Source organism: Aquarana catesbeiana, linkage group LG04, assembly GCF_042186555.1.
Source record: "Aquarana catesbeiana isolate 2022-GZ linkage group LG04, ASM4218655v1, whole genome shotgun sequence".
Classification (NCBI taxonomy): Eukaryota; Metazoa; Chordata; class Amphibia; order Anura; family Ranidae; genus Aquarana; species Aquarana catesbeiana.
In genome coordinates this window covers 63,390,145-63,409,732 of record NC_133327.1, presented here as the reverse complement: position 1 = coordinate 63,409,732, position 19,588 = coordinate 63,390,145, and positions in this window count along the sequence as shown.

Below are 19,588 nucleotides of genomic sequence, written 5' to 3'. Positions count from 1 at the left end.
AATTATAATAAAGCTGCGATTACAGACAAAAAAAGTATCCCTATAAATTTTTTTGGCAACTATGGCATACTACAGAACAATAATACCTTATGCAGTTCAGTCCAACACAGAAAAAATGCATGTATATGGGACAGAACAATATAGGAGCATAAGTGAGAGACAGGAACAGAGTGTTGTCATTGTATAACAGAAAGTACCTAAACAAGGATCTTCATGGCAGGATCACCAGGTATTATTAAGGTTAAGCTTTATATAAAATTTTAGTAGCTGTGATTACATATATGTAGCGCTGGTAGATTTGCAATCTACCGCATGTTAGGTAAACTTAGTAAATTGTGTGTTAGGAAGGTTAAAGTTTGCCTCTGTTCCAGCTTGGCTGACATTGTGTGTGTTTCCGTGCTGACCGGTGGGTGTCGCTGTTGCCACTGGTCAGGGTTGGAAGGGCAACGTGTTGAAGCGAATGGATGCTCCTCTGTCCCGGAGGCACGCTCGGTGGAGGTGGTCCTCCGAGTTGCATTCTGGGCGAGGGTATTTATGGGACAGACGCTATATTTTGGGGTTCGTTTTACAGCCACCTGCTGGCCCTCCTGGCCAACAGGTATGCGTTAAGGAGCTACCTCGTGGTCCTCCATTCGGGAGGCCCACGATACAGCGGCTCAGGGGTGGGTCCGGAGGCTTGTCTGGAGCCTACCACCGCGGCCCAGGAATGGTCCTGAGCTGTCGGTCCTGTGTGACGAAGCTGGACAGCCGAGGAGATCCCAGGGGAGGACCTGTCTTGGAGAGATCACGCAGCCTGCTGGTCTATAGAGGGGCCTGGTGACTCGGTTGGAGGACTATCCAAAAGTAACTATACAGCATAGTGTTGCCGGCTCGGCTTAAAGGTTCAAGCACTGTGACTGACTTTCACTACAGAAAAACCTATAGATCCTGTGGCAGAGGATCGTATGGATTTTGTTCCCAAACGAGTCTGTGGCAGAGACTTTGATTCGTGCTGTGTGCTGGCTGCTAGACCGGTGAGAGAGGCCTATCCAAACGAGCAAGGAGTGTGTCCCACGAGGGGAGCGCATTTCAAATAGTATTTGAATTCTACCAGGACATTTTGTCAAGAGAACCCTACCAGAGAATATTTGTTGGTGTGTGTGTTGTCCAGGAGTAAACTCAACGGAACCCTAGACCCGGTGCCAGTGAAACAGAGGGAAGCAGAGTGAAGGTAACAGACCCGCTTAAACCAGCAGCTCCACCGTGAGTTAGTGCTACATGTGGGGGGCGTCGTCCGGGATTTATTGACCGTCAATTATTGCAACCCAGTGGAGTGTTTTACCGGGAGTTTACAGAGAGAGATGGAAATTGAGAAAAAAAAATTTTTTCAGGAAGAGGAAAGGTTACACTGCAGGACTTTGCTTCTAAGTGCGTAGACACTGGGCGCCAGAAAAAGGCCCGGGAGTTACATGACTGAAAGAACTTTAGGATGGACTCCTAAAGTATATATTTTTTCTAGTATAGGTTGTGGGAAGAGAGTTTCATTTTAATGAGGCTTTGCTCCTACTGTTGTATAGGATGTATATGTGTGTGTCTAACTATGTTTCCTTTTCAGGGATTATCGGATCATATATAGAGCTGGGAGGCTTTTCAGCTAGTTAGTTAGTGAGGTTGTGTATCATTATACTGTGGTTTTGTTCGCGTCTGTGAACATAATGTTTTATAGATATAAGTCTCATAGTGTCTTTAAACTGTCCTTTCTCTCCCTTTGCCTATCCAAAGTTATAAGAAACTCAAATGCTTACTCTCAGGCTTGAGAGTTATCATCCCGTAGAAGTGGCTGATTTAAACCTGAGGAGGAGGAAGCCCGGACAGCCTGTTCTGTTGAAAAACAGGATCGCTAGGAGAAAATAAAGGAAAGAACTAATGCAGCCATCACATCTAAGAATTGGTCCTCCCTGGTAATCATCCCTGCCTATCGGACGGAGCCTTTTCTGCTTTTTCCTCTCCATGGTGAAGTCGGACCAGGACGCCTCCATTGATCGGATACCTTATGTGTACAAGCTGTCTTGTAGCTTGCCTCTGGTAAGCGCGCATTACTCTTGGTGGTGGATTTATCACTTAGTGTCATCAGAAGAGTTTTTTCTGCCATTAATATCGGATACTAATTGGGTTCAATTGGGACTTTCCTTTATTTATCACTTTTGGCATTATTTTTTCACCTTATTTGGATTATTTCAGATCATTCAATTTTTATGTCACCATAGACATTTGTTTTTTTTTTGGTATATGGGATGTCATTTACATATATTTAAATGTACCATATTTAATTTTTGATTAGTTCAGTTTTATTATTTTGAGAGTTATTGTTACTGTGTCGGGACAGATGTTGGGGACAACGTCTATTGTAGTGGGGGGAGTATGTAGCGCTGGTAGATTTGCAATCTACCGCATGCTAGGTAAATTTAGTAAATTGTGCGTTAGGAAGGTTAAAGTTTGCCTCTGTTCCAGCTTGGCTGACGTTGTGTGTGTTTCCATGCTGACCGGTGGGTGTCGCTGTTGCCACTGGTCAGGGTTGGAAAGGCAACGTGTCGAAGCGAATGGATGCTCCTCTGTCCCGAAGGCACGCTCGGTGGAGGTGGTCCTCCGAGTTGCATTCTGGACGATGGTATTTATGGGACAGACGCTATATTTTGGGGTTCGTTTTACAGCCACCTGCTGGCCCTCCTGGCCGACAGGTATGCGTTAAGGAGCTACCTCATGGTCCTCCGTTCGGGAGGCCCACGATACAGCGGCGCAGGGGTGGGTCCGGAGGCTTGTCTGGAGCCTACCACCGCGGCCGAGGAATGGTCCTGAGCTGTCGGTCCTGTGTGACGAAGCTGGACAGCCGAGGAGATCCCAGGGGAGGGCCCATCTTGGAGAGATCATGCAGCGTGCTGGTCTATAGAGGAGCCTGGTGACCCGGTTGGAGGACGTATCCAAAAGTAACTATACAGCATAGTGTTGCCAGCTCTGGTTCATTGACCAACCGCTGAGTGTCAGCTTGCGATTTCTTTAGTCCTACTTATCAGTATACTATTCACAGCACTTTTACGCCCTGGGGGTTCCTTCGGCACCATCTTCCCCTCCTGTGTTCCCATCACTCCCTATCCATCACCTCGAACCCTTCGAACCCTTCCCTCCACATCCTCCCACGTCCCGTCCCCCCCTCCTCCCCCCCTTCACTGGCCCCTCTCTCCTTTCCCCCCCCTTTTTCCACCCTCCCCCCCTCAAACCCCCCTTCTCCTCCTGCCCCTCCCCTTTTCCTCCCTCCACCTTCCCCTTTCCCCTCCCCTTTCCTCTTCCTCCCCTTTCCCCCTCCCCCTTCCCCTCTCTTTTTCCCCCTTCCCTTCCTTCTCCCCCCCCTCCCTGTTCCCTTCCTCCCCACCCTGTTTTTCCCTCCTTCCCGACCCGTCCTACCCCTCCCCTCCCACTACCTACCCATCCCTTCCCCCCCTCCCCCCTCCTTCCCCCCCTCCCCCTTTCCCCCCCCTCCCTCCTTTCTTCCCCCCTCCCCCCCTTTTTTCCTCCCTCCCCCCCCCTTTTTTCTTCCCCTCTATTGCCCCCACTCCCGTCACCCCCCATTTCAGCTTCCTCCTCACTTGGGTGTGCACACACTCCCCCCACATTTTAGCTTCCTTATTTTAATTATGTATACATTTTTTACTATCTATCAACCTAGAGTCTGCTCACAATCCCCCGTGTCCGCCGCTGAGAGATTTGTCTTGGGTCCTGCTATCCCATTGAACCTGCCTGAGTGGGTGAGCCAGTCTTCAATTTTATTACCTCTGTATTATGTTTTTTTGTGATTACCTATGTTTGCTGCATATCTTCGAATTTGTTTACAAATTAAAGATTTTCAATTGCCTTATAGACCTCTTCCTCCTGAAGAAGCGGTTTTGACTGCGAAACCGGTCGAGATAAAAATCCTGTATACCCCCTCTACAGAAACTTTGCGGGTTCACCCGTTTTTTACTGTATTCAGTGTGGTATATATTTCTGATTTTATTATTGTATGTATATACTATTTTTGTAATTGATCGGATACCTTATGTGTACAAGCTGTCTTGTAGCTTGCCTCTGGTAAGCGCGCATTACTCTTGGTGGTGGATTTATCACTTGGTGTCATCAGAAGAGTTTTTTCTGCCATTAATATCGGATACTAATTGGGTTCAATTGGGACTTTCCTTTATTCATCATTTTTGGCATTATTTTTTCCCCTTATTTGGATTATTTCAGATCATTCAATTTTTATGTCACCATAGACATTTGATTTTTTTTTGGTATATGGGATGTCATTTACATATATCCGGGATCTCTGAGACTGAGTGTGTTTCTGAAAGCCCCCTCTGGTCCTAGAAGTCAGCATATTGGGTGTGTGAACTAAAAGGGACACTGGCCAGTGTCTTGAAGATTTAAAGTCCACTGAGTTTCTTCTGCTACATAGGAACATATTCTTCCATACAGACAATGTAGGGTTCCGCAGATAATCTGCTCCACAGCTCTACAGAGTTGTCCTCACTTGTGCATAGTTTATTATGAGTGGGAAGTTCCCCCAAGCGTTTTTTTAGCGGCATAGTGATATATCAATCAAAAAGAATGGAAATATAATAAAATCATTTATTTATGCAAACAAATTGCAGATCATTCATCAAAGTTTTTTAAAATACAGAACTCTGGTTACGGACATGTCTCAAAGAATGTTCCATCAATGTTTGATAATACAATACATTTCAAATATAAAATCAAATAGTTAATAGACATCCACATGAATACCCGACGCGTTTCGACCCATGCTGTTGCGGTCTTCTTCAGGGTATTTGTATTCTGGTGAAATATATCAAAAGATTTCATGGTTCCAACACGTTATATCGTACTGACAGCTATATATGTAGTATTATATTATTATATTTACCACTTGAAGGATGAATTCGGAACAAAATGTCACATATCCAGAGATTTCTAAAAAGAGGCACTGATCCAGGGATCCTCATGAGTCAATCCCTACCCCTCCAGACGGGCGCCAACACCAAGGGGCTTGCAAGGAGTCACACACTGTTGGAACAACAGAGGGGGAGGAGATGGACGACACCTGAGATATATTGCAATAAATAATTCAGTATTTATGTTATTTAATAGTAATATCCTAGTGCCCAATGAGCTATATCCCCACATGTATGTACGAGTATTTAATGTGCACAGAGAAGAATATTGGAATATACTATATTACTGTTGCTGTATCTTGGCTATCATATTATAGTGTCATATGCAAAGGGAGGATACGATGGGTAAAATGAATAATGTATTGTTATCAAATAGCTTATTTGGATATAAATAAGTAATGAAACCAATGTGAATGAAGTGACTGAGTACATGTGTCAAAAGAGTGAACCTATTTTATGTATAGATTCTAATGCCGCATACACACGAGCGGACTTTACGGCAGACTTTGCCCGGCGGACGGGATTTCGTCGGACAATTCGATCGTGTGTGGGCTCCAGCGGACTTTGTTTGCTCAAAAGTTGGACGGACTTAGATTTGAAACATGTTTTAAATCTATCCGACGGACTCTTCTTTCTAGCGGACAAACCGGTCGTGTGTGTGCTAGTCCGAAGGACTCAAACTGACGCATGCTCTGAAGCAATTACAAGACGGAAGCGCTCGGTCTGGTAAAACTAGCCTTCGTATTGAAGCTAGCACATTCCTCTTCTGTGATCTTTTAATACAGCGCTTTTTTTTTCTTTATAATGCGAGAGGAATGAAGTTGTTTTGGTGCTTTATATTCACACAGAGTTCTCACAAACTACTTTCTTCATGATTTATCCTCATGCCATGACTAATATGATATTTTTAAAAAGCCAGATCTCCATAAATAAAGTATTAAATTAGATTTTGGACTCATCTTTTTTTTTTTTTTTAGATTTAAACACTATCTATTTTACAATGTGTGCTAAATTATACAAAATGTTTTTTTTTTTTAATTTTATTTTTGTAGTTTCAAGTTACCACAATAACCTTAATATTTTGTGTTGTTTTAATGAACCTTAATGAGGTTGGTGTCCCTTGTTAATTAGACATAGGGGGGTTTATTTTCCAAAGGCAAATTCATTTTTCACTACAAGTGCAAATTGTACTTGGAATTGCATTTGGAAGTGCATTCACTGTGGATCCGAGGGGCACATGCAAAGAACCACAAAAAAAAAACTTTTTCTTGCACATGATTGTATGATAAAATCAGCAGAGCTTCCCCTCATTTCAGCTCTTCCCATCAGGTTTACAGCGACTGCACTTCCAACAAGTGCACTTGCAGTGCAATTTCTAAAGTGCACTTTTCACTAGTACTTTGCACTTGATTTTCTAAATGATTTAGCCTTTTGGAACAAACACACATAGGGGTTGATTTTCTAAAGGGAAAAAGACTGTGCACTTTGCAAAGTGCAGTTGCCCTCTGCAAGAGCAGTTGCTCCAGAGCTTAGTAAATGAGCAGAAGCTCTGCTGACTTCCATCATCCAATCATGTGCAAGCAAAAATGCTGGTTTATGAATTTTCCTTGCACAGGATTGGGTACTCTTTGCAAAGTCAAGCCTTACCTCATTTACTAAGCTCTGGAGCAATTGCACTTGCAGAGGGCAACTGCCCTCTGCAAAGTGCACAGTCTATTTGATTTTAGTAAATCAACCCCATAGTCTTTTTGACCTGTACCTGCCTATTCCCAAACAAAATGTCGTTTTGGAATCAAAGCACATAGTCAATAATGTAAGGTAACTAAAAAATCAATTTATTTATTTTTGTTTTTAAATTAGGAAGGCAACACTGGAGACACTTTTGGAATCTGTGAAGCCTTTCGCCCCCTAGGACACACATCAAGTTTTAGGACAAGAAAATTGGTCTCTTGCGACTAGGGAGCACAGGGAGCACAGTCAGACCAGACAGAAGCCAGGCAATCACTTTCGACTCTTCCGTGGAGCCTTCCCTGCACGCTTCCTTGGAGGCTGTGCCTCTGGTAGTGTACTTGGGGTAGGAGGAGGAGGAGTGGCTTCATCTGCTAGATAGGTTGTAGCAGTAAGCTGCCCTCTCAAGCCCTTCTGATAGGCCTGCAAAATCAGACCCTCACAGAGGAGGCGTTGCCCCTTTTCCAGTTCCAGCAATCTGCTGGCCATATATGTCCCATACGCCTCCTCTGCATTGGGTGGTGTGCTTATTATTTGGCTCGCTTCACCAATGAGGGCTAGGGATTCCTCCTCAGTCTGTGTCATTCTTCTGGGCCTTTTCCTGGTAATGCGGAGGGGAGGCACCTGACACTCCGTGCGGCTTCTACTGGGCCCAGCCACAGCCTCCTCCTCTCTCCTACTGGGCAAGGCCTCCTCCTCTCTCCCACTGGGCAAGGCCTCCTCCTCTCTCCCACTGGGCAAGGCCTCCTCCTGGCTGAAGTTATCCTGTGTCAAAAAAAGGAACATAGTTGTAATTTTGTGTTACGCAATCACAAACAATTTTCAGCTCATGACTTGCAAATCTAATTCTAAACAAATAGTAAAGGCTATCTATTTGACCCTACCATTATTCCAGCTGATCAACAATATCTGAAGTACATAGGCATGCGCACAGGGTGTGCCAGGTGTGCCTGGGCACACCCTAATCGCCTTGTGTGGTGCATATTCCCCCCCTGTTTAGACCACTGATATTTCATCCCAAAAAAAAATGTTACAAAATAAAATAATTTTTTTTAAAAATCTAATAAAACTACTGACACTGTCCATTGCCCTACTGACACCATCAGTACATATACACATGCATATGTATTTGAGCTTTGGGGTGCACACCCTAATGCAAGAGGCTGCGCACACCTATGCAAAAGTATATTTTTGGCCACTACTGTCTAGTGATATGTCTACATATTAATATTTGTGATGAAGTCATTTTTTATGAAGCACTTACAAAATTGAGACGTTAACATCATTAAGATTTACACAATCACAAATTCCACAAAAAAGGATACCTGGCTGAAGCTTGGTGCATCCACTTCATCAAGGCTGAAAAGGCCCAGTTCTTCCTGGGACTCCTCAGCTGGGGTGGAGGTGGATGGAAGGCTGGAGGGAAGAGTGGGGGGAAGGCTGGAGGGAAGGGTGGGGGGAAGGGTCGAAAGTGATTGTCTGGCTTCTGTCTGGTCATCCAGGAATCGCATTTTGTGGTAGTACCACAGCTTGGGTACATAAACCTGGTCAGCTGCTGCTCCGGATCTGAGCGACTCCTGGATTTTATTGTGTTCCCGCTTATACATGTTTCGCAAGATACCAATTTTCTTGTCCACAAACTTGAGGTCTGCCTGGGGGACTCGAGTCTTCACAAATTCTAAAAGTGTGCCCAGTGTTGCCTTCCTTACAGCTCGATTGAAATATAGTGGGTGTTTGACCTCCCACAGGTTTTTGTTTTCCTGATATAAATCTATAAATCTGGACAAAAAATCAGCCTCCTTAAAGGGATTCATTTTTGCTGAAAGACAAGACACAAGATCAAAACTGTAATGTCAGTCAGAACTCCCAGGATTATTTTTTGAAGAATCTAGGGGACACATATACACACACACACACCTACGTTTAATCTTACCTTCGTTTCTGACGCTCGCTACTTCCGCACGGACATACGTAGGCCATCGTAATAGCTTTATATACACTGCGCATGTGCCATGCTCCGCCTGTGTCGCCCGCCCCTGACGTTCTTTAGTACGATTTGTCCCCGCCCCTTCACAAGTAGCGCGGAGGAAAGCCCGGAGCCACAACCATCCACATCCAGGAGGAGATATAAGGCCACCAACATGGCTTTTGAAGAAATAGTGGAGATGGTGTCCATATTGAGAAGGGAGGACTACGATGGGAAAAAAGGACCGTACACACGACCGAATATGCGTAAGGACAAAATAATGTCCTCAGTTGTCACCGCTCTAGAAGCTAAATGTGGCACTAAACGGTCTAAAGAACAATTGAGGAAGTGGTGGTCTGACATCAAAAGTAGGGAGCCAGAACAATATTGGCGAATAAAGAAGCTGCTTAAAAAAAGTAAGTACTGTATTTATTGGCGTATAACACTCACTTTTTCACCATGAAAATTGGGTGCAAATAGTGCGTGCGTGTTATACGCCAATACTTCAATTTTAGCTGCCTCGGAGGGGACAGGGAAGGGGTCGGGACGAGCGCCATCAAATTAAATACAGTGAGAATCTCCTGTTTACTTGGCAGCCTCTGTAATAGGAAGTCCCGTCTCCTGGGACACCATTGGACCACTGTTCTGTCTATCATAGGAGATTCTCACTGTATGTAATCTGTCGTTGCTCGTCCCACCCCCCTCCCTGTCCCCTCCAGGCTGCAGATGGGCATCGATCAGGCTGCATTGATGGCAATGGTGAGGCTGCTGCATTGATGGCAATGGTGAGGCTGCTGCATTGATGGCAATGGTGAGGCTGCTGCATTGATGGCAATGGCAAGGCTGCATTGATGTGGACTGATGAGCCTACATTGATGGCACTTGTGAGGCTGCAGATGGGCATTCCTTATTTAAAATTTAAGTTTTTTTCCTGAAACTCCCCTCTTAAACTGAATGTGCGTGTTATACGCCTGTGCATCTAATACGCCGATAAATACGGTACTTGTTGTGTGTTCCTAGTGAGATACTTAACTTGCATGCTGATCCATATTTTTTTCGTTTATACAGCATCGTTCGTAAAGACCGTTCTTTGTAAAATACATATGATACTAAGAAAATGACGTTATTTTTTCGCCAAATACGATGTTACAGGGTTGGACATACATTTAGGTCTTGATAATTTGTCGTATTCCCCAAATCTGGTGATGTGGTGTAGATGTGTTTGAAAATATAATGCTTCTTCAAAAATGATTCAGTGTAATCTTAGGACAGGACACAGCAGCTGTTTCCACATCTGGACTCACGAGCACTAGTGTACTATGTGACCATAAATACATTTTTATGGGGTAATACACATAGGAGATCATTGAGGCGTCTGCATCTGTGAAACTTGCCTGAAAATGTGTCTTGTTTATAATTGTTGTTCAGAGGGAATTTAGATCCTGTCTTCTAAATTTTTGTGGACAAAAAAAGGCAATTGTCCACGACTCATAACCAACGTTTCATATTAATTTTTAAATTAAAAAATATCACTGTGTTTTAACTATACCGTTTGTTTATTTATCATAGGGGAGAAAAGACTCAGACAACAGTCCAAGGATCCCAGGACCCCCCCAAGTCACCAGCCTGAAGCTGAAGATACCCCAAGCCCCAGCCCAAGACCACGCCCACCCGACAAGCTGGAGGAAGGAGAGGTGGAGGAAGTGTGCGAGCTTTCAACCCCACCAAGTGAATGACTGACACCCCAGCTTAAGGTAAACTATTTAGGCGTGCATATTTTAACCCATTTTTTTATCCACACATTTTAGGTGAGGTTCTGGTTGTGGAAGACCAAGCGGCAGAGCCATTCAGCACAGACAGTTCACAAAGACTTATTGGCCAGATAATGTTGTGGAATGGCCAAATAGATTGAATGCGTGACCAAATTCACAGCATGAAACTTCGCCTGGACTCCATGCAACAGGAAATAAAGAACATGATTGATGTTTTGGGCAGAATATAATAACGTTTTGCCTAAAAACATCAATCATGTTCTTCATTTCATTGTCAAGTTTCTTTTTTGTTACAATTTTGAAGTTTTAGCATTAAAAGAAAACAATTTGCAGATGCACACGGTGTGTCATCATGTGCTATCTTCCATCAGGGGATAGCAATGTACTTGTTTTGTGTTTGCAACCCCTTCATCCTAAAAATGTTATTTTGTGAGAGGAACAAAGGGATTGCACACACAAAACACGTACATTGTTCCCCCATGATGGGAGATAGCACATGTTGACGTGAACCTTTTTTAATACCCAATTTTGAGCATCTGCAAATTTTAGCCTTTACAAGGGTGACATCACCAGCACCGTTATTCACACATGTTGAACTTTGTAAGTTCTTTTTTTTAATGTATGTTTTGAAAAACACTGTTGTTAATTGTAATTTTGTAAACAAGGTCTATTTTTTTTTAAATATGCCTTAAATAACGAAAAAAAAAAAAAAAAAATTTCCAAAAAAATGCACCTTTCAATGTGCACACAGTAAAATGTTTTAACTACTACAATGTGTGTGGCTGATTATTTATCAATAAGATGTTTTGCTAATTTAATTTTTGTGTGGTTACAGTGACAAAGGGCCTTATTAAATAAAGGGAAATGCACTTGCCACTACTACGCGTGCACTAGGAGACAGACAAAACTAAATGCAAACAAGAATAAAAACAAGATATTTTCGCCAAAATTTTTTCTCTTTATTTTTTTAAGAAATCAGAGCTTTTCTTGAATAGCAATGGCCCCCCGACCATTAAAATAATTGACAGCGGGCGGCACAGTGGCGCAGTGGGTAGCACTTTCGCCTAGCAGTAAGAAGGGTCGCTGGTTCGAATCCCGACCACGACACTACCTGCCTGGAGTTTGCATGTTCTCCCTGTGTCTGCGTGAGTTTCCTCCGGGTACTCCGGTTTCCTCCCACACTCCAAAGACATGCTGGTAGGTTAATTGGATCCTGTCTAAATCGGCCCTAGTATAGGTATGAATGTGAGTTAGGGACCTTAGATTGTAAGCTCCTTGAGGGTATAGGGACTGATGTGAATGTATAATATATATATGTAAAGCGCTGCGTAAATTGACGGCGCTATATAAGTACCTGAAATAAATAAATAAATAAATATCGGTCACGTACTTGACGTGCGGTTTGGGGGGCCAAGCCAATACGGACAATTTCCAGGCCTGTGAGAGTTTGGTTAACTCCAAGTCCGGCCTCAGGCCCAACAGAGGTCAGATATGTAGCGGAATGTCTTCTTAAAAAATTATGGAGTATGCAGCAAGCCAGTATGACATAATTTATTTTATAGTCCGCCAGATTTATGGCCGAGAGGAACAAACGGAACCGGCTGGCCAGAATCCCAAAGGCATTCTCCACAACTCTTCTTGCTCTGGCCAGCCGGTAATTAAATACCCTCCTCTCAGGGGTGAGTGTCCTTTGGGGGAACGGCCTCATCAAGTGCTCGCCAAGAGCAAATGCTTCATCAGCGATAAAAACTGAGGGTAGTCCATCCACATTCTGGTCATCAGGTGGCAATCCCAGGTCACCAGTCTGGAGACGCTGGCACAGCTCGGTCTTTGCAAAGACTCCTCCGTCAGACATCCGGCCGTTCTTCCCCACGTCCACAAACAGAAAGTCCAAATGTGCTGAAACCACCGCCATCAAAACTACACTATGGAACCCCTTATAGTTATAGAAATAAGACCCCGAATGGGGTGGTGGCACAATGCGGACATGCTTCCCATCAATCGCCCCGACACAGTTTCCCCGACACAAGTCCCAACGGTCAGCGAACTGGGAGGCCACAGTCTGCCATTCCTGTGTACTGGAAGGAAACTGTGGAGTGAAATAAAAAAAAAAATAAGATAAGTACTTTTAAACATAACTTGGATATCAGATTACACAAAAACATTCTTGAACAACAGCAGTCAAACATTATTAATATGTTTTTTTGTTAGTTTAATTATAAAAAACATAAGGCCCACTTATAAGATTACTCACCCCCTCTGATGGCCCATTGATCAATTTTAATGTGGGGGGAGGGGTTCTAAATTGGGTCAAAAACACACCTGACAGTTTCAAACATTTGAGGGGGTGGGGGAGGGGTACTAATTTGGTTAATAAACACACGTGACAGTTTCAAACATTTGAGGGGGTGGGGGAGGGGTACTAATTTGGTTAATAAACACACCTGACAGTTTCAAACATTTGAGGGGGTGGGGGAGGGGTACTAATTTGGTTAATAAACACACTTGACAGTTTCAAACATTTGAGGGGGTGGGGGAGGGGTACTAATTTGGTTAATAAACACACCTGACAGTTTCAAACATTGGAGGGGGTGGGGGAGGGGTACTCATTTGGTTAATAAACACACCTGACAGTTTCAAACATTTGAGGGGGTGGGGAGGGGTACTAATTAGGTTAATAAACACACCTGACAGTTTCAAACATTTGAGGGGTGGGGGAGGGGTTCTAATTAGGGTCAAAAACACACCTGACAGTTTCAAACATTTGAGGGGGTGGGGGAGGGTCAAACAGTACAATGGAGCTGACAATATACATTGTTCGAGGGACTATAGGCTAGAGATATAAATGGACCCAGGACTGCATGGTGGGGAGGTTATTGAAGGTAAATATGCATGTAGGGCAAAAAAAGGATTAATGTAAAAAAACAGGTATGCGTGAAGATAAAGGGGACATTCACAGCATATTCCAAGCATGGTAATTAGGTAACGAGGACATTTAGACAATACATTATCAAACATTTAATACATATCATGTAATGTTAAAGGATAAAACTTACCTTCATATAGTCCTTCTGCAGGACCTGAATGATGGCAGAACAGGTCTCTGGGATTATGATCCCCAGAGCCTGGGGGGAGATGCCTGTCGAGAACTTCAAGTCCTGAAGACTTCTTCCTGTCGCCAAGTAACGTAAAGTGGCAACTAGCCTCTGCTCCGCAGTGATGGCTTGCCTCATGCAGGTATCCTGCCTGCTGATATAGGGGGTCAGCATAGCCAGCAGACGTTCAAAAACGGGGTCCGTCATCTGGAGATAATTCCTGAAATCCTCAGGATTATTCTCACGGATCTCACGGAGCAAAGGCCTATGCGAGAATTGGTCACGCTGGCGCAACCAATTCTTCATCCATGAACTCCTCCTCGTCCTGTTCATGGACTGGACTCGGGTCAAAGTATTAACCCCAACACCAAGTCCCCACGCAGCACGAACTCGAGAACGAGTACGTCCAGGCGACATGGCTTCAAAACGGTCGGCTGGTCAAACAAACTTATAACAAACGCACTGAAGAACAGCAAGGCCTATGAAGAACGACCTGAAAATCAGGAACGAGCGAACCAGAACGGCCTGCTAGGCAGGTTACGAACTGACCAACTCGCACTGAAAAGCAGATACAAACCTCACAAGCACAAACTGAACCGCAGAAAACGATCTAAATAAGCTGAAGTGTGAAAAGTGGGAATCGTCTCTAACCAAACTTCTACTAACACGAGATAAACACGAGATTAGCAGAAGGAGCCCAAAGGGTGCCGTAGTGGGGCTTGAACTTCCTTTTTCTAGTCCCGTCGTACGTGCTGTACGTCACCGCGTTCCAAACCAGCGGACTTTTGGAGTGATCGTGTGTGTCCAAGTCCGTCCGTTTTTAAGTCCGGCGCACCTAGCAGACAAAGTCCGGCGAAAAGTCCGCCGAGCAAAGTCTGCCGTAAAGTCCGCTCGTGTGTACGCGGCATAAGACCTAAGTGTTGGAAGTGGTGTGTGAATGTGTGAGGATACGTGTGTGAACAAGTGACAAAATAAATTAAAAAACAAACAAAAAGGAAAACAAACAGCAAAACAAAACAAGCTAAAAAGTGATGGAACTATGTGAACGAATAATGTAATCATTACAGTGAATTAATGGTGATAGGTGGTTGTTGCATCAGTACCATGATACTTATAGTATATGGCCTAAATGGTATAGTCTCTAAATATATTTTTTTAAAAACTTTGATAAATGATCTGCAATTTGTTGTTTGCATAAATGAATGATTTTATTATATTCCATTCTTTTTGATTGATATATCACTATGCCGCTAAAAAACCCCTTGGGGGAACTTCCCAATCCTTTTTTCAAAAAACTTTTTGGGGTGTGCGGCTGACTCTAATCCATGTGTTTTTTCCATTTTAGTTTATTAGGGGTATCCTATTAGTTCCCGTCTCCTATCCAAGTTCTCCAAATAAAACATAAAAACAAATCCCCTAGACTTGTCATTGGAGACAACAAGCGGAAGAGTGAGTACACCTGGTTGTGTGAAAATACTGTGTAACTGGCTGCAGGATAATCAGTGGGAGACCTGGGTACAGATGTCCAAGCAGTTCCTGCAAGAGCAGTGCTACACCTATTTTCTAATACGGTTGAAGCTGGGCTTAGGTTTGCAGAAGGCGCACTTTTGAAACATGTGGGGTGAGAGTAGAGAGGGTGGTGCCTAGGAGGGCATACAATACTATGGGGGACATCAGTGATAGGCTAATGTTCACTAGTAACAAAGAACATAGAGTAGGTGGGGCCAGGTCTGCATAATTCTAAAAAAGAAAAGAAAAGCAAGGTCACACTGCATAATGCTAATAAACCTTCTATTATAATGAAAGCAATATAAAATGAAGACATTCAAACACGCACTAGTTGTAAGTGCAATATTATGCTTTTATCGCTATATGTAAAAGGTTTGCATGAATGTGTGTCCTTGTACCTTGTGTCCTTCCTTTTCTTTGTTTTTTTAACATTTCCTGCACTTCCCTGTTTGTTGTGAGGACTGCAGGACAACATTTCATTCTTGAATCTTTTTTTTTTTTTTTTTGTAATTAAAGAGTAATGCTTTTTTCTCTTTAAGTTCTTTTTATTCATTTATCAAAAGAGTACAAAACACGATGCATCACCATAAGGTACATCATAAATGACAAAAGACATTGACATCTCAGACACGACATAACATAACTATGATAACCATAATAACCTACATATGTATAAAAGGGGTACTTTTCTAATGGATTTATCCTCTATTATTTCTGGTGTATTTATGGCCTTGTTGTGACTCATATTTACAATACCAGAGATGAGTGCTAGTCCTGATTACAAAATTTGTTTGCTAGTCTTCAGGGTTCTAGGCATTGAATCAGCAGGGGTGAGTGATCATCTGTAAATGTGCTTATTTTTGAAGGTCCTACACAAACTATATTACCAGAAGTATTGGGACACCTGCCTTTACACACACATGAGCTTTAATTGCATCCCAGTCTTAGTCCGTAGGGTTCAGTATTGAGTTGGCCCACCCTTTACAGCTATAATAGCTTCAACTCTTCTGGGAAGGCTGTCCACAAGGTTTAGGAATGTGTCTATGAAAATGTTTGACCATTCTTCCAAAAGCGCATTTGTGAGATCAGGCACCAATGTGAACGAGTAGGCCTGGCTTGCAGTCTCCAGGAGGTCAGGACTCTGTGCAGGCCAGTCAAGTTCCTCCACCCCAAAACTCACTGATCCATGTCTTTATGGACCTTGCTTTATGCACTGGTCCAAATCATTTGGTGGAGGAGCTATTATGGTGGGGATGTTTTTTCAGGGGTTGGGCTTGGCCCTTTAGATACTGTGAAGGGAACTCTTAAGGCGTCAGCATACCAAGACATTGTGGACAATTTCATGCTCCCAATTTTGTGGGAACAGTTTGGGGATGGCCCCTTACTGTTCCAACATGCACAGAGCAAGGTCTATAAAGACGTTGATGTGCGAGTTTGCGGTAGAGGAACTTGACTGGCCTGCACCTCAAACCGATAGAACACTTTTGGGATGAATTAGAGTGGAGACTGCGAGCCAGGCTTTTTTGTCCATATCAGTGCCTGAACTCACAAATGTGCTTCTGGTAGAATCGTCAAACATTTCCAAAGGCACACTCCTAAATGTTGTGGACAGCCTTCCCAGAAGAGTTGAAGCTGTTATAGCTGCAGAGTGTGGGCCAACTCAATACTGAACCCTACGGATTAAGACTGGGATGCCATTAAAGTTCATGTGCGTGTAAAGGCAGGCGTCCCAATACTGTTGGTAATATAGTGTATGTGTTCCAATTGGAATCTTAGCTGCTTGGTCTAGAGTGACACATCGAAGTGTATCTAAACACAAAACCAAAAATGTAATATATTGCAGCCTACCTGATCTTAGATGTTGTGGCTACATTTGTTTTCTTTTTTCAAGTCAAGAACACTTTCATCAAGTACAGAAAATACTTGCTGATCCTGCCAAAAATGACTTGCCCTTGTCACTTTCTGTGAGCTGAAAAGATAGCATAAAAATGGTAAAACTACTAGTCCCATTGATAAACCATGTAATGAAGATGAATAAAGTGAGATATGTTTGAAGTGCATCCTGTGTGACAACCATGGACCCCTCTATAGGTATAGTAGAGAAATGGGTGTAGCCACCAGAGACAAGAAGAGAGTTATTTTCAGGATTACCGGGTGAAATCGAAGAGAAAAAAAAACATAAAAAAGATGCATGCAGCCACCAAATCTTAGCACTGGTGAAATATATTATGTTTTTGATTTTGGATTTATTTATGCTTTGAGAGTGCAGGATCCATCAATTTGATGCAATAACATGGGGTTGGGTTATATTTTTTATTTGTATTTTTTTAATGTGATCTTAGTTACACTATAATATTAGGAATTATAGGTAATGTTATGTTCTGGTCATGTCTTTTTAAGGAATCATCAAAGGCTCCCCCTCCCCCCCAAAATATAATGACTTTTTAGAATTACTAGTAGAACTAAGTATTAGATATTGCTGTATTGGATATAGCATCCACTAGGGCTTTTGTTCAAACAGAAGCTTAAACTTGTATGTCCCACCAACTGCATCACTGTTCTTCGATCTATGGTGTCCAGAGGCTGTACTTCATCTGACACGCTTCCCAACTGATTGTTGTAGGTAAAAATTATTTTTCTTCTTTACAGGGGATCCTCTTTTTCTACTTGTTAATTTGGTGCCAGGGTCACCTTAATGGGAATGTAATGCATCCCTAATTTTTATTGAGTGGTGAAAAAATTACAAACTTAATGCTGGCAATGCAGGGCAACATAAAACAATCAATTCAAGAATTGCTTGCAACAATCAGGCCTTACAGGACCATATGAAGACATTTCTTTGCAGCAACTATACCATTATTCAGCATCAGAAACTTTGTAATTTCTATGTGTTAGCAATGAATGAACAGCAAGCCTGCTGTGGGGCAGAATTGTTCATAATGGATAACCATACTGTACTGCCATCTAGGAGAAACCCACTATTGGTTGAGTTGTTCAGCAGATCAGCCTATTTTTGCCTGTTGTCAGTGCAAAGATTGAAGGACAAATTGCCATCTTTGACCTTTTGTCTAAGTGATCAGACTCATTAAGATTCCCTCTATTCTACATTTACTGTATATTGATTCTTCTGAGCTTTAGGTTTAATAAAAGACACTCATCTCTAGCATATATAATCCTCAATTCATAAAAAGGACATGAGAGGAACTTTATATTTGCTGAGTGATTTGTAATCCTCAAGAGATTACTGGACTGCACATTATGAGTAAACGGATAAGATTTTTTAAAGCAGATTGAACATATTACAGCGCAGACTGTTAGGAACAAGGACAGAATCGGGTTACCTAAAAAGGGCTGAGATATGGTGTTCAAGAGAAAATAGAAAAAAAACAATATCAATATTTAACATATTTAATATTAATTATCAGTATAATTACTGGAAATAATCCTCCTGTTATTCAAAGAGCCATAGCAATTGATGTGTAGGGTCTTAATGCAGGTTGCAGTGCAGCGGTGGTCATAATGGTCTGTGGTTGCACAGGGCCCAAAAAAGACATTCTATCGGTGTATGGGTAAAATCATATGGGTAGCAGTTTAGATCTTGCCTAGAAGGACCATACACCAATATGAATATGTAAGACAAAAGAACCATTGCATCAATACTTTAGAGCAGTGGTCATCAACCCTGTCCTCAGGGCCCACTAACAGGCCAGGTTTGCAAGATAACTGAAATACATCACAGGTTATATAATTTGCTGCTCGGTGATTGCAGAATTCTAGTCTGCATCTCCCCAAGGTAATACTTAAAATCTGGCCTGTTAGTGGGCCCTGAGGACAGGGTTGATGACCACTGCTGTAGAGTATGAATATTTTTATTTCATTAAAGTATATCCAAAAGAAGCAATCCAACATGTTTCAGCGGTTCTAAGGAATCCCCCTTTTCATGGCTCAATATCCTAGTTAATATTGAACTTGATTGATGAAAAAGGTTAAAAATTCAGCAGTGGAGCATGAGTATCTGTGAGAAATCAGGTTGCTTGGATCATCTGCTGAAGCATGCTTTCTCACAGATACTCCTCCTTCTTCTTCTACTACTATGCTCTTCGTGTAGCAGACAAACCTATATCACTGCACTTCACTTAATTTATTCCATGCCACACTACAGGGGTACACCTTATCCAACACCTTCAACCCATTCCTTCTTGGCAATATGAATGTGGCATATGACCAAGACCATCGTTGTTGGTAACATCATAAAAAGTAAAAAGTTCTCAGTGCTGGGGATGTCAGTAAAGCCTCATACGCACGATAGGACTTTGTACAAACTTTCCCTTGGATTTTTGTACAAAGGGCGTTGGCCATAAATTTGTATTGCATACACACGACAGAATTTTTTCAGCCAACTTTCACCAAATCACGTGGTTTTTCAGCTCTTTACCACCAGCCTTTGGTCAACTTCTGTATTGTTGTCTGATATTGTGTCAATCTCACCGTTTTTATCAGCGAGATTGACACCTTGCGAGCCGGGTTCACACTGGTGCGGGGATCCGACTTGGATCC